The sequence below is a fragment of the Furipterus horrens genome, unplaced genomic scaffold (assembly GCF_987537825.1).
Source record: "Furipterus horrens unplaced genomic scaffold, mFurHor1.1.pri manual_scaffold_9, whole genome shotgun sequence".
Lineage (NCBI taxonomy): Eukaryota > Metazoa > Chordata > Mammalia > Chiroptera > Furipteridae > Furipterus > Furipterus horrens.
Window position 1 is genome coordinate 76,708,893 of NW_028327179.1, and position 17,990 is coordinate 76,726,882.

At 35.2% G+C, this 17,990-nt stretch overlaps 1 non-coding gene across 1 annotated transcript; it reads right to left on the reverse strand.

Moving 5' to 3' along the window:
- Positions 1-16,648: 16,648 nt before the first annotated feature.
- Positions 16,649-16,809, reverse strand: LOC150001968 (U1 spliceosomal RNA). Its single transcript, XR_016513203.1, has one exon. It is a non-coding gene; the product is annotated as a U1 spliceosomal RNA (small nuclear RNA).
- Between the last annotated feature and the right edge of the window lie 1,181 nt (positions 16,810-17,990).

The following is a 17,990-nucleotide window of genomic DNA, read 5'->3' on the forward strand; positions in this document are numbered from 1 at the left end:
AGACAAAGGGGGAATCTTAAAGACAGCAAGGGAGAAACAGCTAGTACCAGCTGATTTCTCAACATAAATACTACAAGCCAGAAGGAAGGGAATAACCAAAAATATTCCAAGCAATGAAAAACAAAGGCCTGAATGAAGACGACTAAACCCAGAAATGCTGTCATTTAAAGCAGAAGGGAAAATAAGAAGTTTCCCAACAAACAAACAAAAAGAAGACAAAAAGAATACATCTCCACCAAACCAGCATTGCAAGAGAGGCAAAAAGAGAATGCTTTAAGAAGATGAAGAAAAAGAGAAAGAGAGAAAGGAACACAGGTACAAAGGGGAAAAAAATCTCAATGGATAAGTACCTATCAATAATAACCTTAGATGTAAATGAATTAAATGCTTCAATCAAAAGACATAAGGTAGCTGAATGGATAAGTACACATGACCCACATATATGCTGTCTACAAGAGACCCACCTCAGAACAAAAGATTTACACAAAGTGAACATGAAGGGATGGAAAAAAATATTCCAAGCAAATAGACATGAAAAGAAAGCTGGGTTAGCTATATGTATATCAGACAAAAGAATCTTCAAAGCAATAGCCATAAAAAGAGACAAAGAAGGACACTACATAATACTTTAGGGAGTAATCCATCAAGAAGAGATAAGCCTTGTAAACATATATGCACCCAACATAGGAGCACCTAAATATATAGGGAAAATTTGGTGGGATTTCAAGAAATATATTTACAGTAACACACTCATAGTAGGGGATTTTAACTCCCCATTGTCAACAATCGATAGATCTTCCAAGCAAAAATTCAGCAAGGATATTGTGGCATTGAACAATGCTCTAGATCTAATAGACTTAATTTATATATACACAACCTTTCACCCCAAAGAAGCAAAATATATATCCTTTTCAAATGCACATGGATCATTTTAAAACGTAGGCATTTTGAACTTTGTGTGGTCCTAACTCCCTAATGCTTTGCTTTCAATATTTTTATTGCATCGATGTCTGCTTCTATTGTTGCAGCCTCTTTGTTGCATTCATATTCACAAAAAAGGGAGTTATATCAGAACAGCATGGTACTAGCACAAAAACAGACACATAGATCAATGGAACAGAATAGAGAGCCCAGAAATAAACCTTCATTTATATGTTTAACTGATCTATGATAAAGTAAGCAAGAAAATACAATGGAGAAATAACAGTCTCTTCAACAAGTAGTGTTTGGGAAACTGGACAGATACATGCAAAAAATAAAACTGGATCAATATCTTAACCATATACAAAAATAAATTCAAGCTGTGACTGGTGTGATTAAGTTGGTTGGGCATCCTTCTTTCCAAAAGGTGAAGGTCACAGGTTCAATTCCTAGTCAGGGAATATGCCTGGGTTATGGGTTCAGTCCCCAGATGGGGTGTGTGTGAGAGGCAACCAATTGATGTTTCTCTCTCACATCGATGTTTTTGTCCCTTTCCTTCTCCCTCCCTCTCCCCCTCTAAAAATAAATAAATAAAGTCTTTAAATAAATAAACTTAAAGTCAATTGAAGACTTAAATGTAAGGCTTTAAACCATAAAATCCCCAGAAGAAAACATAGGTAGTTAACTATTTGCCATCAGTCAAGTAATATCTATTAAATATGTCCCCTTGAGCAAGGGAAACAAAAGCAAGAATAAGCAAATGAAACTTCATCAGACTAAAAAGCTTTTGCACAGCAAAGGAAGTCATCAACAAAACAAAAAGAAAACTTACTGAATGAGAGAATATATTCACAAATTATATAGCTGATAAGGTTTTGATATCCAAGAAACTCACAACTCAATAACAAAAAAGTATACAATCTGATTAAAAACTAGGCTGAGGATATGAAAAGACATTTCTCAAAGAAGATATACAAATGACCAACCAACATATGTAAAAGTTCTCAATATCAGTAATCACCAGGGAATGTAAGTCAAAACCACAGTGAGATACCACCTCACACTAGTTGTAACAGCTGTAATCAAAATGTCAATAAATAATGTGTTGGTGAAAATGTGTAGATAAAGGAACTCTTGGCAGAACTGAAAATTGGTGCAGCCACTCTGGAAAACAATATGGAGAGTTCTCAAAAACACAAAATAGGTCTACCATATGACTCAGCAAGTCCACTGTGGGTATTTGTCCAAAGAAAATGAAAATAGTAACTCAAAAAGATATATGCACCCCTACATTGATTAAAGTATTATTTACAATAGCCAAGATATGGAAACAATGTAGGTGTACATTGATAAATAAATAAAGGAGGTAGTTGCCAGAAGGGAGGGCAATGAAAAGATGGGTGAAAAATGTGAAGGGAAATATAGTCAATAAAGTTGTGATAATTTGCATAGTAACAGATTACTAGAATTAGTGAGGTGATCACATTGTAAGGTATAAAAATGTCAAATAACTATATTGTACACCTGAAACTAATTTAATATAATATTATGTACCAACTATACTTACAAATTTAAAAATAGCATACAGATGGTCCATAAACACATAAAAAATGCTTAACATCACTAGCCATCAATGACATGCAAATTAAAACCAAAAATGAGCTTTCACTTCACATCTGTCATAATGGTCATCATTAATAAATCAATAAGCAAGTGCTGATGAGGATATAGAAAAAAGGGAACCTTAGGGTGCTGTTCGTGAGAATGCAGAGTGGTGCAGCCACTGTGGAAAACAGTATGGAATTTTCTCAAAAAATTAAAAATGGAACTGCTTTTTGAACTTGTGATTTCACTGCTGGAAATATACCTGAAGAGGCCCCAAACACCAGTTCAAAAGAACTTATGCACCCCTATGTTCATAGCAGTGCTATTTACAATAGCCAAGTGCTGGAAACAGTCTAAGTGCCCATCAATAGATGAGTGGATCAAAAAACTGTGGTACATTTACACAATGAAATACTATGCATCAGAAAGAAAGAAGGAATTCCTATCTTTTGCAAGAAGATGGTTGGAACTGAGAGTATTATGCTAAGTGAAATAAGCCAGGTGCTGAAAGAAAAATATCATAGGATCTCAACTAATAGAGGAATCTAATGAGCAAAACAAACAAATGAGCAAAATAGAACCAGAGGCAAAACATGGAACAGACTGAAAACTGCCAGAGAGGAGGGAAGAAGAGGACAATGGTGGAAAGAAGAGGACCGCACTAGTCAAAGAACATGTATGAATGACCCATGGACATGGACAAGGGCATGGGGATTGACTATGGGAGAAGGGGGTGGGTTGGGCAGAGGAGGGCAAAATGGAAAAGTTGGGACAACTGTAATAGAATAACAATAATAAAAATATATGGGAGTCATATGATCACAGTTAACTATATCCAAACTGCAGCTATTCTAGCTGGCAGAGTTCTTAGAAGTTGCTAGGCAGGTGTTCTTTAGATCAGGTATTGATCTATATACAATTTAATGTTTTGGCCCAGTTTTCAGGGGCATGTGACATAAAGCATGAAAACAACCATGCAAAAACTGATTCAGGCTATTTAATTAAGCATTAAACAACAACTTTGAAGGGTTAATGTAGCATGCATTGGATACACAGATACATTTCATGCATCAAACATTTGTATCAGCCAGATTGGAATTAAGGCCATTATTACTACATACATGCCTAGGCAGAACATATTGTGAAATTATGTACTAACTGAAACAGTTGATCAAAATCAGCTGAGCTGGAAGGTAGAGTAGTCTAGGATATTGGCTTCAGATTCTTAACTAAACTAAAGGTTTAAAGAACAGTGGCAGACTGGGGCCTGTTACATATTTGTGAGATTTCATCTGTCATAATTACTATATCTTATTCTTAGTATATTTTAACACCATCAATTGAAGCCATACTTTATCTAAAACAACCAGATATCAGCACTACCAGGATCCTGGACCACAGCCAGTCTTCTGGCATTTCAGCGATCCTTCATGCAACCCAACACCACTGTGAACAGGATGCTGAAGCAGCTGTTGCAGTAAGCTGAAAGGGGGCACTTGCAATTGTTGAGCAGAAGAAGCACAGCAAATTGTACAAACCCAGTTCAAGTAATGCAATAATGCCTTGAACAAAACGTGTTCTTGGTGAGTTTACTCATATAAACTAAGGCAGACCTGGAAATATAGTAATCATTTCCCAATAGAAAGTTCTCCTCTGGGTGAAATATGAGAACTTGTTAAATTACTTATGTATACATTTGTGTCAGTTACCCAATTTGGGATTTTATAGTATGTGATTTTTCAAATCACTCATTGATAATTTATAAGGGTTAGGAATAGAAAAAGGAAGAAAATCAAGTAAGAGAGAAAGTACACTTTGTTTTTCCAGTTAAAGCTTGGAAAAGATAAAGAATGTTATAAGGAAGAAAACTTAGTCCTTAGAAGAGCATGAATGAGCTGGGTCATGTACCAAATAAGAGCTGATAGAGATGAGCTAGGGCTGTGGGAACATGGAAACAGGGAGAAAGGGATTGGTATGTAGATGTCAGCATCTCTAAGCCATCAAATCAGAAAAGAATTAACATTTGGATAAAGAAACAAAAGTCTTTTCAATGTGATATGGCAAATGTATTAAACAATAAGTGATACTGACCTTTCTCTTTCCCCTTATCTGCTAAAAGAAATTTTGGCTTCACCCTTTAGATTTCCAAAAAAGGTCCTGTCTTGTTCCACTTATCTTTGGGACTTTCATAATGAACTATTAGAGGAAGGAATGTGGGCTGAAAGAGAAAAATTTAAGTACTAGATTGATTTGAGGATTAAAACTTTCATGGAAGTTTTTCAGAGGAATTTTGGAAGGAGAAGTACAGAAGTGGGAAGCTGCTGAGTGGGAGAAGAATTTTAAGCATTACAATAAAAATATTCCTCCTTCAGGGACTTTAAGAAATACATGTGAAGGGCTTAAATTATTATTATTTTTAAATATTTTATTTATTTTTATAGAGAGGGGAGGGAGGGAGAAACAGAGGGAGAGAAATATCAATGTGAGAGAGAAACATTAATGCATTGCTTCTTGTATGCACTGCAACTGGGAACTGAACCCCAAACCCAGGCATATGCCCTGACCAGGAATCTGACCTGCAACTTTTGCTTTGTGGGATGATGCCCAAACAACTGAGCCACACCAGTCAAGGCTGAGGAGCTTAAATTATTTTGAAATTATCTTCTTGGTTGTGTTCTGACTGCACTATTAATCTCAGCTTGGACCTCATGGTTTATAACTTTATAGAATTACGTTAACTTGTACATAATCCTCAGTTTAATCCAATAGCTGTGCACATATCATGTTAAAGCTGCAGTGAAGAGAGGGAGCTTAGGTGGTAAACAAAAAATAATAGTACAGAACAAATTATTGCTTGCTTTTGTTAATCATCATTGATCATATCCTAAGTGATAATAGTTTCTTAATCGGTTAATTTCTGACTTCAGTTACTACTCTATACTTTTCACTATAAATTCCTTCAGGAATTGTCAAAGATATGACCAATACAGTTAGAAAGCTGTATTATAGTTCTGAAATTTTAATTTTTCATAAATTTTACTGTTCCCCTCAACCATGAATTTTTATCCCACCTCCTACATAGATTTCAGATGTACAGACACATCAACATACAAATAAGCAGGCATATACAGATGTGTCAGCCTGCCTGCCCCAATCTCTTTCTCCTGTTTCCTTCTCTGTATCTGTTTTTTCTTTTTTAAGCACATACACACACATGCACACACACTATTTAATTATTGGGACAGTTGAAAAGATGGCAATGAGAAAGATTAATAACATATTACCGTTGGCCAAAGTCAAAAAGTTGATGGCAGTGTTTCTTCAAGCTTCATAGTTTTTGTCACTAAGGATCCTGTGGTTAAAATATTAGTGAAGGCCTAGATGTCTTGTCAAAATGCACACTGAACATTACTGAAGCCTGAACTAAGTTTATAAGAGGCCCACCTATAGCTGAAGAGCCTAGATTCCAAATGGCTTTATTTATGATTACTTGGATCTCAAATAAATAATGACTTCATGCCATAAAATTCTGTAGGTGAACCTCAGCATTGAATTAGCATTGATTGAGCCGCACAGTTTGGAGTGCCTGACCAGGTCCAGCTCAGAGTTATTGGCAAGGTCTGTTCCCCAACAATGACATCTAATGTAGAGCAGCGTTCTTGTTAACTAGGTGGTCCTGCCAAAGGTAGTATTGTCAAAGAAAAAATGGAGCTAGACAGGAAAGCAGTAAAAACAGGATTTTATTTAGAAAAACTATTGCAACAGGAAAAAAAAAAATCTCGGTATAGAACTGGGCTCAATTCTAAATATACCAAGGAAAAGCAGACATTTTCATCCAAGGAGTAGACTGGGGTTGGTGGATAGAAAATTACTCAGAACTGTCAGGAGTAAGGAATTATTCTGGCTAAACTGATGTAATAGGGTTCTTGGTGAAGGCAGGCCAGGGAGATCAAACACCATTTCAGAGGATGGTGGGAGATGGGGAACCTGATTAGATATCTTGGATAAAATATCCTGGCTAAATCAATTTAGCAGGATTCTTGTTAAAACTGAACAGTGCTTATCTGAACATGGAAGTCCAATATTTGAGGCCTAGGTGAAAAAAAAGCTCAGAAGAGCCTGGCTAAAGATTAGAAATAGAGAATCTATGTTAGTATAAACTGGACAAGCTATATGTATCTGCACTCATGATCTGTGATACAAAGGCATCCAAGGGGTTAATATCAAGGGCAGCTCCAGACTTGCTCTTTCCACAAGTCCCAAACATAAATGCAACCTCTATCAAACTTTCTTTGGGCTTTTGATAATGGATATAAAAGTGTCTCCAAATTCTGTCTCAAATATATACTATGAAGGCATAATTTGGTATTGGAAACTTCTTACCCCTTCAATTCTCTTATGCAACTGAACCTTCCTGAAGATGGTGAGAGCAACAGATCTGCACTATGAGAAATAATAAAGAAACCTATTCTCCCAAGTTTTTACTTTTCCACAACAGTGAACTGGTCAGCATGATGAACTCCATATCTTCCATATACTCCAATAGCCCCTCTTTATACTCAAATGCCTAAATCTCTCTGGAAAGTCCCATAGTAGCTTCTATCAGAAAGTTTCCCTAAGGTGTGCTCTGCAAATTTATAAAGATGATTTTGAGAATTAAGAATTAGTAAAATATCTTTGGATAGCATCTTAGTTCTTTTCTCAGACTTGGGCAGAGGTGGAAAACTGACCCCTGTATTGTGATTAACATAATCATTTCAGGACACCATCACAGCTTTTAAGATATTTGGTGAGGGAGAAGTAAAGTGTCACAAATGATCCTCTTGTTTCCTCCTGAGATTACAGAGTTCAGACTCCAGAGAACCTTTCCCTAACAGAACCCTGGAGGGTTGGGGACACCTTTTTCCAGCTGAAGTAGCATAATCTCTCTTTCTTTGGTCATCTCTAGTGGAAGTGTGTTTGTTTAACTTTGCTTCCCAAAGCAACTTTATCTTTCCATTGGCCTTCCCATTTCCCCCCAATGTAAATTTCTTTGTGTATGTCTTATTTTCAGAAAAAAAAAGTAAATGTCACCATGGCATTTAATTATAACTTTCAGACTTCTATCCAGTACAGAGCCATGTCATTCAGAGTTCGTATTTTCTTACACTTAATTTTGCTGGCCCACATTAGTATTTTCTGCCTCTTGCAAGGGTTTAAGACCATGACATTGCACTTAAATTGAGTGGGGTTTCAGTAGAAAAGTTTAATCTGATGGATTGGGATCTTCCCCTCACCCCCCCCCCCATAATGAGGTAAAGGTCTTTGGACTTGTTGGCTGTATTAGGACTTTCAACCATTGAGAGATTTTATATATTCCACAGATTCCATATGAGTTACTCAGGTCTAAATTATACTCACCACTGAATAAGAGACTAAACCTCTTCTCTGTGATTAACATGGCATAACTAAATCTCTTAGATACGAGATCTGCCCAGGAAAAGCCCAGCCATTGTTAATATAAGGATAACAGTTTGCATGACATTGTGTAAACTGGCAGCCAAGGAGAGTGGACTAGAATGCACATGCATGAACAATGATAACTTCACTGTACTAGCCAGTGAGGGTGGTAGATGCTGTTGAGTGAGCAGGTGTACTATGTGACCGTGACATTCAAAATGACTGAGTGAGTAGAGCAATGAATTTGCATCAAATTTTGTGTTAAGCTTGAGTATTCCTCTGTGGAAACTGTTTGGATGATTCAGATGGCCGCAGCTAAGGGCAACTAGTGATTGGCAGCTTCATCATGACAATGTGCCTGCTCACACATCACGTCTTGTGCAGGGATTTTTTGGTGAAACATCAAATCAGTCAGGTGACTCAGTCCCACTACAGCCCAGATATAGCACCCTTGACTTCTGGCTTTTCCCCAAACTAAAATCACCTTGGAAAGGGAAGAGATTTCAGACCATCAATGAAATTCAGGAAAATATGATGGAGCAACTGATGGTGATTGGGAGAACTGTGTGAAGTCCCAAGATGCCTACTCTGAAGGGGACTGAAGTGTCATTGTCCTGTGTACAATGTTTCTTATATCTTGTGTCTTCTTTAAAAAATATCTCTAAGCCCTGGCTGCTGTGGCTCAGTGGATTGAACGTCGGCCTGCGAACCAAGTGTCGCTGGTTCAATTCCCAGTCAGGGCACATGACTAGGTTGCATGCCAGATCCCCAGTTGGGGGCACGTGAGAGGCAACCACACATTGATATTTCTCTCCCTCTCTTGTCTCCTTTCCCCTCTCTCTAAAAACAGATAAATAAAAATAAAATAAAATAAAGTAACCTTGTTTAAAAAAATCTCTATATTTTGTATTACTTGGCTGAATACCTTCTAGACAGACCTTGTATATCCTATTTTCACTACATTGCTAAACTTCAAACAATTACACAAAACAGAATATCTCTATCAGCACATTCTCTACTATTTCATTAAGAATTATTTCCTAATATTTTATATTCCATACTCTTTTTCTCAATTAAAAGATTATTGCTTTACATAGAAAACTAAATGTGGCTTAATAAGTCATAAAATGAGCCCTAGTCAGGTGGTTCAGTTGGTTGGAGCATCATCCCATAGACCAAAAAGGTTATGGATTCAATGATCCCCAGTCAGGGCACATACCTATGTTACTGGTTGGATTCCTGGTTGGAACATGTATGATTCTTCTCTTTCACATCAATTTTTTTTCTCCCTCTCCCTTTCTCTCTCTCTAAAATCAATAAACGTATCTCTGGGTGAGGATTTCAAAGAAAGGTCATAAAGGAGAGCAATGGGGGAAAAATTGGGACAACCGTAATTGAACAACAATAAATTAAAATAAAATAATTTAAAAATGTAATAAGAAATAAAAGTCATAAAATGAGAGCTAACATCCTTCATAAACTTATTTTTTGAGAAGTTAAAAATCTCATCAATTAACTCAACTTATATTTATTTTATTACACATTCTAAGTTTGGATTGCCAATGGAAAAGCAGAGTCATGATAATTTAACTTGATCTGTATTCATTTGAAATAGATTGTATAATCTTTGAAAGTCACAATTGGAAACAAATGATGAATAAATCTACATGCTAGCAATATTTTATTTTATTTAACCAAATTAATCATGGATACATTGCTCAAGAACATGCTCAAAAAAAGATTAATGCATACTTAGGTATTATTTTTAATAATATCAATGTGAGAAGACATGAAAGTATTTTTTAAAGGATGCTTTGATAGAAAAATATACACGGGATAGAATTTGATATTATATTCTTTATAATTGTATGGATTGAGGCCCTGGCTGATAGTGTGGATCACAGACCAGATTAAGGAAAAAAAAGTGTCAAAAATTCCAGAACTCTAATAAATATCTATTCCTGATTACCTAATTTCATGTTATCTCTCCTTTTTAAAGTGATACTTCTGCTCTGACAGGTGTGACTCAGTTGGTTGGGCATCATCCTGCAATGCGAAATGTCGCTGGTGTGATTCCTGGTCAGGTTGCATGCATAGGTTGTGGGTTCAGTCCTCAGCAGGCAGCTGGTTAATATTTCTCTCTCTCTCTTTCTCCCTCCCCCTCTCTAAAAAAAAAAAAAAAGTGATACTTCTATTTTCTTTAAAGATTTATGAAACAAGTGCCTTTTTAATATGTGTCTTTTGTTTCTTACAGCAATTGTTTATATTTTATGTTAGTTTTTCCTGAAAGATTGCACTTTTATGTCATTAAAATTGTCATGTATGTTAAATTTAAATACAATTTTAAATTAATTCCCTTATTTTAAAAAACATGACACAAATTTGCTTGGTCTTTCTAGTTGGAAAAATATTACTTAAACTTATTATTTAGTAAAATTGGAAAATTTTTGCTACTTCTGACAAAAGAATATTTTCCATGTGTATCAAATAATGAAAACTGAACAAATGCAAACAGCTGCCAACCCATCCACTTTATGCTTATATCATATGAAACAAACATTTTTAAAAGGCACACATATTGGCTTTATATCATGTTCATCTAGTCATTTGTGAATTAATTATAAGCCACCCCCAAAAATGTTCTGTCCCAAACCACGTTACATATTTCATCTTAAGGACATTCATAGAAGTTAATACATCAGGTTTTCGTAGTTAATGTACTCCACTTTATGCTTTGTAGTTTACTAGAAAATATTTTATTTTTGTTGATGGTGGTGTTTGTTTTTATAATGAGGTATAATTTACAAAGAATGCAAGCCATTCATTTGGTATTTTGAAAAATGTATCACAATCATGATATACTAGAGCTCCATCGTTCTCCCAATTTCACTATGTCCTTTTACTCATTACATTTTCCTCTCTTCCCATACTCAGTCCCTGACATGCTAACCCCCTGACTGATTTTTTTTCTGTCCCTACAGTTTTGCCATTTTCAGAATGTATTGTAAATACAGTCAGACACTATGTAATATTTTTCTGTCAGAATATTTTTACTTAGCATATTGCACTTGAGATTAATCAATGTTTTTATGTGTATCAGAAGTACATTTCTTTGAATAGCTAAATAGTATTATATTGATGGAATGTACCATACTTTGTTAAGCCAGTCATCAGCTAAAGGTCATGTAGCTTGTTTCCAATTTTTGGAAGTTATATAAAACTGCTATAAAAATTCAGTGATTATTTTTTTTACTGTATTCTTCTATTTCCATTTGGAATGAGAAGAAAGTCATAGAAATGGGAATAGTATAAAAATTCACACCTATTAAAACATCATAATATAATTTCCTGACAAAGCAATATGCTACCCATGATCAAGATATAGGTAAATTACTTAGAGCCATGAGTCCCACAGGGCTGAGATTAATATTGGGAGTATTTATTACAAAAAATATTTATTAGGCTGAAATCACCTTAAGGAATTTATTATGTATAAATAAATAAATATAAAGATAATTACTTTATAAATATTCACACATAGGAATATTTACTGAAACACTTTTAATGGTAAAAAACTATTAAAATGTTGAGTGTTATCAAGAAGAATGAGTAAATAAATCTCATTTGAACACACAGTGAAGCTATTCAAAAATATGAATTCTATTTATATTGTTGACTCAGAGGAATGCACATGATGCATTTTTAAAGGAAAAAAAAAGATTGCTTATTAATGTAGACAAGATTACTCCATTTTTGTAAAACAAACAAAACCTGTGAGAAAGAGAAAGAATGAGAGCCAGAGAGTGACACAGAGAGAGACAGGGCGAAGAGAGACAGAGACACAAAGAGACAGAGAGATAAAAAGGTAGAGATAATGTGTCCATGCATTGGTTTGTATGATCATGTGAAAATGCAAGTTATCTCTGTTAGGTGGATGGAGGAATGTTTAAAACATAGGGTAGTGTATCATCTTTAATCTTTTATAATTTTTCATGGTTTATTTCTATACTTAGCAGTTATAATTTGCACTGTTATAACTTACAGTCATTTAACAAGATTAAAATTTAAAATTGCTGTCAGAGGAAACATCAGCTCACTTACCACTCCATCTCTAGCTCTTCTCCCTGAGGCAATTTATAGCTCATCAAGCAGAAGTTTTAAATAACTATCCACACTTGATAATTTAAGAGCCTCTCCCACCTAGAGGAATGATATGAACTTCTTAAATTATTTTTGTTTCTACATGTACACTTACATTTATATGAACATGTATTCATCCATGTTACATTATGTACATGAAACTCCATGGCACATATTATGCCCATATATTTTTCTTCCATATAAGTCTGTATGTTTTTAGAATTAGAGAGTACAGGGTAGAGCAAAAGTAGGTTTACAGTTGTTCATGTAGAAAAATACAATAATTAATAAATAATAGTACAAGAATAAACTCGTTCATGTACTCAGAACTGTAAACCTACTTTTGCGTCACCCTGTATTTTACAGTGGAGTCAAGTGAGTGACAGTCTTTCAAGAAATTTTGATCTATAAAATTCCCATGAATACAATATGTACAAATTGAGATCCTTTGTTCCTCATACTTATGTGTATAAATAGCAGAAAACTTACGTACAAACTGAGGTATATATAATGTGAGAAAATATGAAGCTTGCTGTATATATTTTATAGATATTTATAAAGCAATATATGTTTTTAACTTGGAAACCCACGGATTTTCTCACTCTGCTGTCAATTTATTATTATTTGTAATATATTCTTTCTACCTCAGGACTTCAGAAGTATTCTAAGCAGTCTCCGTACACTAAAAAAATTAATGTTGAGGTTAGCAAGTAATGAATTTCTTCTCCTTCATTTCTTCTTCAGAAAGAAATGAAAACAAAAGGCAATAAAGAAAAATTTCCATAGCAGTTTTAATTAACTTAAATATTGAATGAAATTATTCTGCAAAGAAAAATAGAGCTCTAATATTCTCATCCCCATCATACCCAATTACCACAGCTACACAACAACAAAAATGTAATATACATTTCAACTGTTCCTCCTTGTGAAACTAAGTTTTGGGAGGAAGGATCTGACCTTTGTATTTCATAAATACTCTTGCTATGGTAGCTCCTATATAACCATATTCAATAATTTAATAAATACGGATTTAAAAATCTCCTTGTAAATGTTTTCAGTGAATAACCCAAGAATATAATAATCAAATAATTTCTATTTGAGCCCTGGATGACAGAGAAAATAAAACCATCTCCATCTTTTTACTCTCTCTGATTTCCACAAAATTTAAAAATATAGCTATTCTCTACATGTGATATTCCTGTATGCAGATATCATGGAGGAATGTGAGTTGAGTTATCCCATTGGGATTGACAATGGAGCTTGGTATATAACAAATTAACTTAGAATGATCTGATTACATACCTCTATAACCATATGACTTGGTTAAGAGTACAGACTTTTAAGTCAAAGTGCTTAGGCACCTGTCTCTGCATCACTCATTATTAGTTACTGATGTTGGTGAGTGAGTTTCTCTAAACCCAGCTTCAACATTCTTGATTGCATTGCCTACTTTATAGCATTGTGAAGAAGAATATATAAAGGGTTGCCTGCAAAGTGCCTGGCATAAAGTTCATGATATATACAGGGTGGGGCAAAAGTAGGCTTACAGTTGTAAGTATGCAAAACATAGAGTTTATTATTGCATTATTACTTATTAATTATTGTATTATTTTCTATCAGAACAACTGTAAACCTACTTTTGCCCCACCCTGTATATGTTGGCCATTAATGATATCAAGTATGTTGAGGGCAATTTCTTACATCCACTAAACTAGAAAAATTGTTCTGTTCTATTTCTGTATGTTTCTATTTTCTAGGTCTTAAACAGAATTCAAGAAGACCAATTTAAGACCGAAGTAAGTTAAACAGAAATTTAGCTAATTCTCAGACCAATAGACCAAGGGAAATTGTGACCCTGAAGTAAGCATAATGGGAAATACTCTTCAGAACTGCCACATTCTTGGGGAATAGTCAAAAGAAGATAATTTAGAGAGCACTATCCTTCTACCTTCTGGGGGACAAAAGGAAAAAAGCAATTCCAGTTTATTTTAACCAATTTAAAAGTTATCTTTCTTGAGACAACCACTGTGAAAAGTGAGGAAATGGTTATGAAATACATTTTTATGTTTCCTTATAATAGCTGGTTGCTATGAGCCAAGGAAAGAGGCAGGAGAACTACAAAGGTAATGGGAAAGGATGGGAGGGGTTAAGGTAAATTTTATTAAGGTAATATTGTTGTAAGCTTATAACAGCAGATTCACTTAAAAAAATGTACAAGGTTAAAGAAAAAAACAGAAGGAAAAGAACCAGTATATATTAATCAACTATGTTCTAAACACTCAGCTAGAGGATTTATTTTTATTATTATACTTAATCCTTTAATTAATTCCACAAGGCTGTTCAGTCAGAATAAGGTAGATTACTCAGTGGTAACAACTTCCCATGACTTAACACAACAAGATTTTAAATCTAGGTAATTCTCAAAGGCAGCTCTGCTCCATGTGGTAGCTCAGACTTGTAACTTCATATCATAGCACCATATTGGGGGGGGGGGCGCAAAAAACCCAGGGATTTATTTATTAAAATATTGTGTATTTTTTTCTTACATGTTTAAACTTCAATCACCTTCAAAGTACTCTCCATGGATGCAATACACCGATAGAGATGTTTTTTCCACTACTCAAAGCAGTTTTTGAACTTGTCGATTTTGATGCCTTTTAGTGCTTCTGTCATTTATTGTTTCACTTCTTCCACATTGGCAAAAAAAAAAAATTTTAAGCACTCTTTTATCCAGGGAAACAAAAAACAGTTGTTTGAGGCGAGATTGGGTGAATAGGCAGGGTAGGGCATAGGGCTCATCCTGTTTTTGGTCAAAAACTGCTGAACACTCAGTGTGTGTGTGCGTGCAGATGTGCTCCTCTAAATCACTCATCTTTAAATGAGCAACTGTGTTGGAAACGTCTTTTAAAAAATTCACTGAAGCCAAATGCAGTCCCTCACAACAATGCCAGCTAGTACATTGATACAGATGGGTTCCTAGAACACTCATCTAGTGGGCAAGCCTGTACTACAACGGGCCCGCCCTCCAAAAGATATTTCCTGTTTTTGTTTTTTTTTTTTGGTGTCCCCCCCTCATATGCTTTCAAGACTGTCCCAGAAAAGTAAAATACTTCTGTAAAGTTTCATGATGCCAATTAATGCATCTTACCAGAAGTGACATTACTTTCACACACATTTCATTGGCCAGAGTAAGTTATAGCACCATGAGTAACATTAATGGGCTAGAGAATGCAATTTCCTCATGTACTCCAAAGCATGAAAGCCAGAAATTCTGGTGAGCAGCATTGATGCCTACCACAAAAGGAGACTTATAGTCTAGAGATAAAAAAAATCTGAGAATCAGAGATATTAACAAGTTAGGCAAACTCATTCTGTTCCTTCTATATGGTGTACTGAAGTTCAAAACATCTAAATCTACATTTTTTCCATTGCATCACCTTGCTTCACATACATTTTTACATTATTTTTTTATCCTCACCCGAGGACACTTTTTTCCATTGTTTTGGGAGAGAGAGAAACATTGATTGATTGCCTTCTTGACACACCCCACCAGGGTATGCACCCAGAATGGGGATCAAAGTGGCAACATAAGTATGTGCCCTGATTGGGAATCAAACCAGTGATGTTTTGGTCTACAAGACGATGCTCCAACCAAGGGAGCCACTCTGGCCAGGGCAACTTTATATTAATGGAAAACAAAGAACAAGCATTTTCCACTTAAATTAATGTACAAGTGATCATTATAAGCTATTCTGTAGCCAGATAAACACAGATAAGTGGGTGAATTATTGTAAAAAACTATCATAATCATGTACTTTGGGATGAGTTATTCTTATCTGTTGATATTGACATGAAATATTTTCAATTCTTCAGTGCTGGTATAGTTTTCATTTGTTCTGGTTTTTCTTTTCTAAGGGATCTTAGCACTCATGTGTCCTGAAGGAACCTCTGTTGTGCTCTTACAGCATAGTAAAATCCATGGCATGCAGTTCAAAGAAAGTGCACCAATTAGGCTAAGAACATTTTCCAGATTCATGGAAGCCTTCTCCACATTTGAGCATGGTCTATGGATCAGTGAAGATAGTAGTTCAAAGGGGCTAGTCAGGTTAGTAAAATAAGTACCTTGGTTCCCATTAAATTTGTCTTTGTAAATAAAGTACAGTGAGTTTCCCTTTGATCTTGTGAAGATGGTTCAACATGCTATACATAGCACAGAGATGAAAGTAGATGAGGCTGCTTAAAATGAAATATGCCACTGAGTGATATAAAGCTTCAAATGCTTTTGAATTGAAGCAGAAGTAATCTGGTAAGTAATGTTTTTGCTTTGCAGTATTTTCATTGGGCATTTTGCATTAATTTCAGGTTATTTTTGATTAATATAGATAAATAATGGGCACTGTAGGGAAAATGTTATAAAACAGTAAGCGTAAATGTGATCAATGATTTATGATAGGCTGCATATACATGTTCCCATTTCTTGAAACATTACATCTAGCTTTTATATTATTTCATTAAGAATCCCTTGTCACTCTCCTCTCTGGCCAGGACAGTTAATTTTTTTTTTTCCACTACCACAAATTATGCAGTCGAGTTTCCCACATTTGGGGAAATCGCAGGGGTCAGCACATCCGGAGTGCAATGGATAAGCCTCGTCCTGGGAAAACCACCTTCGTGATCATGGTATCTCCCCTGCCAGGTAAGTATGGACAGTTAATTTTTTAAATTTACTAGAAATGCCTCTATATCCTTACATTTTATCTTCTCCTAGCTGGTTGACATGACTTGTGTTATTATTGGTAGGGGATGGTGCATTAAAAGTAGAAAATAGGAAAAGTTAGATTGCTGTATTTTCCATTTTAATGACACACTTTATAGCTTCTGGTAGATTTCTTCTGGTGCACTTCCCTCCTCAAATGTCAAGTTTTATCTTAGTTCTTAAGAAATTCAGGCCATGGTTTTGCTAATATTTAGCTTATACTCTGAGAGCTGGCATTTTAATAGAGGGTTTGAACTCTGGAAAATGAATCCTTGCTGGAGGAATTTTTGACATAGGTGATAGACAGGGTGTAAGAAGTGGCCTTAATGGTGTGCAAAAATGGGCTTCCACTGGCATTCTCGTCACCTGGTTGGAAAGCTAACCTTGCTTGAAGTATAGTCATAGTATGCATAATAATTCCTTTTTCTGCTTTGTGGCAGTTTGATTTCATTGTCTTTCCAAATGTTTGTTAAAGGAATCTTTTTTTTTAATCCTTAAGTTACCTATAAAGTTTGGGCTTCCAGTATTTACATAACTGCATTTTCCTTTGATAATGAAAAAAAGTACTATTTTTCAACTGGGTCATTGTGCTAACCCTTATTTCCTCCATTTTTTTCTTCCCACAGGAAAATAAATGCCTTATCTAGTAAGTGAAATTTGGAAGAGAGATCTCACTCTGCTCTCCTTTCCGTCTCTGTCTCTTTCTTCTCTTTGTAAACCAGCCTTCTTACAGGATGCATACATTTTGGTCTCTCCACTTCTCTGTAGTCAGGAGCTTGCCTGTTGGAGTAACTGTGATTGGGCAGCTGTACCAGTGATGATGTTCATTGGTATAATTCAGTGGAGATATATTGTTGAGTGATCTTAGTTGCAAGCTGTGTATTTATGTAGCTTTCATCAGTAAAAACTTAAGCTGACATTTTGAGCTGCATCTGACTCCATGTTTGTCTTATAGTTAGTACCAAACTTTTAGATAGGAAGGGATGTTATCTATAAAGCTCCTCTATATCAGACCATCTCATACTGGTGTCATTATTTATCAAAACTATATATTTAATTTCTTTTATTCTGGTTCCACACTCACCAAGCAACCTTCAGGTGATAACTTACCTCTTTATAAAACTTGTTT